Source organism: Ptychodera flava, chromosome 1 (genome assembly GCF_041260155.1).
Source record: "Ptychodera flava strain L36383 chromosome 1, AS_Pfla_20210202, whole genome shotgun sequence".
In the NCBI taxonomy this organism is placed as follows: domain Eukaryota; kingdom Metazoa; phylum Hemichordata; class Enteropneusta; family Ptychoderidae; genus Ptychodera; species Ptychodera flava.
Genome location: NC_091928.1, coordinates 54,660,172 through 54,664,565, shown reverse-complemented (window position 1 = coordinate 54,664,565; position 4,394 = coordinate 54,660,172). Strand labels below are relative to the sequence as shown.

The 4,394-nt window shown below is 38.7% G+C and overlaps 1 long non-coding RNA gene across 1 annotated transcript; it reads right to left on the bottom strand.

Annotated features, from left to right (window-relative positions):
* Positions 1-1,807: 1,807 nt before the first annotated feature.
* Positions 1,808-2,952, bottom strand: LOC139143513 (uncharacterized). Its single transcript, XR_011554619.1, has 2 exons — positions 2,914-2,952; positions 1,808-2,032 (listed from the first exon to the last, which is right to left on the bottom strand). It is a non-coding gene; the product is annotated as an uncharacterized lncRNA (long non-coding RNA).
* Between the last annotated feature and the right edge of the window lie 1,442 nt (positions 2,953-4,394).

The following is a 4,394-nucleotide window of genomic DNA, read 5'->3' as shown; positions in this document are numbered from 1 at the left end:
ACCACACGCCTCTTTACGGCAACAGCTCAGCGCTACCCGTCAAGACCGCGGTTGATTACGCAGAGATTCGCGGATCTATCGCTGGTTTCCAGCGCTGGCTAAACGGAGCCAATCAGAAAGTAGGTCTCATCAACGCGCATAAATTATTGTATTGAGCAATACACAACGTCTTGGTCTGTGGTGCTTACCGCTACACAGCGTTCACTATCGACGAAGAGCGCGCAATGTGTAAATGTTTAATGTTTTTGGACTCAACCGCTCTATTCACACCAAAAAGACGCCATTGATAATTATTTTACAAGGAAAAGATGGGTTTCTTTGCACGAGGACCAGCGGTGGCTACCAGGCATGGCAGGCCGTCCCGGCCCATCATGTTTCACGAGCGTTATATCGAAGGGTATCGCATAACTGGAGCAGCTTGCCCCACGCCTCGCTGTGCACATTGTCCGACCCAGGCGTAGAACAACAACCGCTGTGTAAAACTCGTTGGTCAAAACTATTGATCATAAATTTACTTTACCACAAGTTATGTATAAACGTTTATGTATCGATTTCTTCATCTAGGTTCACACTGAAAGCTTTCTTATCGTGCTGTGGGTATACATGGAGCTATAGAAACGTATGAATGGGGGCCCTTTCATTCGAGCTGGTGCTCCGCGATACAAATCACAAATGTACGTTAGGCTCCCGATCGTCTCAACACTGCCGAAATCACAGATCTCGGAAAATTGCGTAGTTGTTCAAGTCCGATTATGTTTCATTAATTCATCACAAAAGTTACGCTAACAACGGAATCAAACCAAGAGACCTTTAGGGACCGAGCACAATTAACGGCAGGGGGGGGGGGCCGGAAGAGAAAATGGGGGGGGGGGGGGCCACGAAAAAAAAATGAGTGTTCTTGGGGTGGGCCATGAAAATTCCAGGGAAGGTAAGGGGTGGGCCACCAAAATTTTTACACCATGACAGACAGAGAATATTTTTCAGCATTTTTGTTCCTTGTTGAAGCTGGAGTTCCTTGTTAAACTTCTTGTAGCATGATGAAATACCAAGTCTTAAACCTCACAATGCAGTTGTTATGTGTAAAATGAGCAATATTATTATTGAAAATTGACTTCATTTGCCAACAGTAATAATGGTTGGTAATGATACAGAGGCTCGGTTGAAACTGGTTATTTCATCATGCTATAGGAATCCCTTATAGAACAGGAATGCCTGTCAGTACCATGTGAAATTAGCATTCACATGGCTAGTTGGCATGGCTTAATGCATGTGCATAGGGAATAGGCAGTCAGGCAGTCCACATTCATTTCAGAAGCACGTGGGTAACATGTGTATAGGCCGAAATATTTAAATGAGCTAGCCATTCACATACATGTGAACGAATGGTTATTCCGAATCCACTCACACGTATGTGAACGAATGTTTATTTTGAATGCACATATGAATGACAGGGTCATCCTGGCAGAAAAAGAGCATCATGAAAAGTACTGATTTGACACCCGATTTTACTTATTTTGATGTTGCCGTTATGAATTTGGTAAACATTGTTACATTTGTATGTTTGCAAGGTGTAAGCAAACATCAAATAAGTGAAATCAAATTCCAGTAAAATCAAGTACTTTTTACACAGCCTCTTTCGGTGAATTATATGATACAATTGGTTGGAGATGTAATTTAACCATATTTGGCCTAAAACTAAGACAGGCCAAACAGAGTTAAAAGCAACTCTGACTCACCTGAACACAGCAAACACAAGTAGACTCATGCACCTTTCCAAACGTTCAAAATAAAAAGCACATAACATATCTGTAAGTCTGATGACCAATTTAATAAATTTTTGGCTTCAACAAATTTCATAGACACAGTGAAAAGTGATTTAGTCAAAGATTAGTTTTTAAAAGAGTTCATTTAACTCTGGCCAAGTCTCGTCTTTCATGTCCTATTTTGTTTTGAAATTTGACATTGAAGACTTCTTTACGTAAGTCATGATTATTCTTGCCAAATTTCTCTTGGGCCTTGGCTGACATGCACACTGAAATGAAACAGAAAGAAGAGAATGAACTTAGCAACATTTATTAAGACAACAACTTTACAATAAAGTTTCAGAACATGTGTATGATTTGTTACATACACATAGAGGAATTTTTACATACATCTTTGCGAGTGCAAAATTAATACATTGAAAGTGTATCATATATATGTCTAGAAATGTATTGGGTTTGTGTATCTTGTATTGACTTGACTGGTTGCCACAGCCACTATACCGATTAATTTATGTACATCTTTACAAAGTGAGGGCATCACAATTCATAATTTGAATCAATACAAGAAAGTATGTTTATACATGAGGCAAACAAATTATTGAACTCATTAAAAATTACAGCTGCTGTCCCGAAAATTAAGACGTATCACATTTCTAAATATTTTGTCTGTCTTTCAATACAAGGCTTCTTACATGGCAATATCATATTAACAATGGATTTTAAAACTAACCCTGTATAAAATAAGTAAAAAATGCAAGTAAGACCGGGTGGTACAAACAATCATAAGTTTACATAGCCATGTTCATCCTACGATCTACCTGTAGTTTTGGTTTTTTTTAAATATTTTCATTTCGCCTATTTTTTTTATAGCAGTGTTTTTGCACTGAGTGAGACCATGGACGCAAACTAAGCTTAGGCGTTGTTCAAGCCCAGCTTTGTTTTGCGTTAATGGCCACACTCAACACCTCCCTCCGCCCTGTCCAGGTATACAGATACGTACTTTCTTTTCACCCCTGAAGCTCAGGTTAAAAATGCCGGGCCATATACAAAACCAAGCTTCCCAGGAAAACATCAATGTGCAGAGAAAAGCCTCTATAAGGTATACTAATTTCGTAATTGCCCTTTATAAATATGCATTTCAAATACTTACCGGATGAATGGAAAATTATCGTCCACGACGACTTGCTATATCGGTCACTGCATCCAACACTGTCGCGGGGAAATACACTTTACCTTCATGCCAACTGAAACATTACCACTTAGACCTAACTCACTTGCTGTTTTGACTAAAAATGTGTCGTCACTGGGGAAGAAATGACCGAGAAATCAGCCATAATTCGTAAGATTCAGCTGGTCTGAACAGCCATTACTTCAAAAAAATCTGCGCAATCTCATTTGAGAGATGCAATGTGATATCCAATAACGATCGAAAGGTCAAATTCGAAAGGTCAAGGGTCGTGATCGTCGCAAAATTTTGACATTTCAAGTACGCGTAAACTGTTCTTTTAGATTTTTCTAATAAGCAAAAATTGACTTTATATGAAGAGATCAGTTAAAATACGACGTTCAACACACTTAGAGAACCCTGTTGCAATTCTGATCAGCCTCGTTAAATCCCAGCTTACTCATTTACGGGACCCTTACGTTCATATCCTGTTGCGTCCCGTCCACTCTTCCAACACAACCACTCTTTCCAAAGTCACGACATCATACATCGTCAGAACCGTTAGTCCATCCGGCTCGACTTTTGAACGGTTTGGGGATGAACAGTACCTGTACTGCGTTTCCATTAAGTTTTATGTAAGTTGTAATCGCGAAAGTTTCACAATGGCAGATGCAGAACCGTCGCAAGTGTGTTCGTCGTTGTGTGATGATCTGACGTACATGTACATGACTGCATAGCCAGTTGCTGACGGACGTACGCGAAAACGTGGACCGTATGAGAAAAATTTAATGACAGATCCAACCATATTACGTCTGGAAATGTGAGTACCTTTCAATAGAATGCAGGTTCCGATCATATGGAATATTTAGCGGTGAACATGTGTTTATTATTGCACATTTTGAAAATAAAAATAAACGATGTTTAAAATTTGATCTGTGCTGATTTAATTTAGAGGCTGCTCACAGACGTTTGCAGCCATCTGCATGACTTCCCTCTTGTCATATTCATTGGTTTATACTGAAAATCCCTGGTCTCGATTTTTTGAATGGAGATGAATGAAACCAATGCTAATTATATTTAAGGGATAGGCTGTAACTTCATAATTTTGGCAGAAATTGTGTTCTTCGTACATCGACTACAGGTTTTTCTCTCTTTTCAAAATCATGTTAGCCAGTATTGCTAATGTTATTCTATTTTCTAAAACACGTTCAAATATCCAGTCTTCACGACACTTTGTGTGCATGTATATTATAAAAGTTCACTGTTATTGTGTTCAATTGAAGTTTAGTCCAGACCAAAATGTGTTTACCAACAATAACAATGCTGACTGTATATAATAATGGGTCAGCATTGTTATTGTTGGTAAACACATTTTGGTCTGGACTAAACTTCAATTGAACACAATAACAGTGAACTTTTATAATATACATGCACACAAAGTGTATGTTGGTTGTATTGATAATATC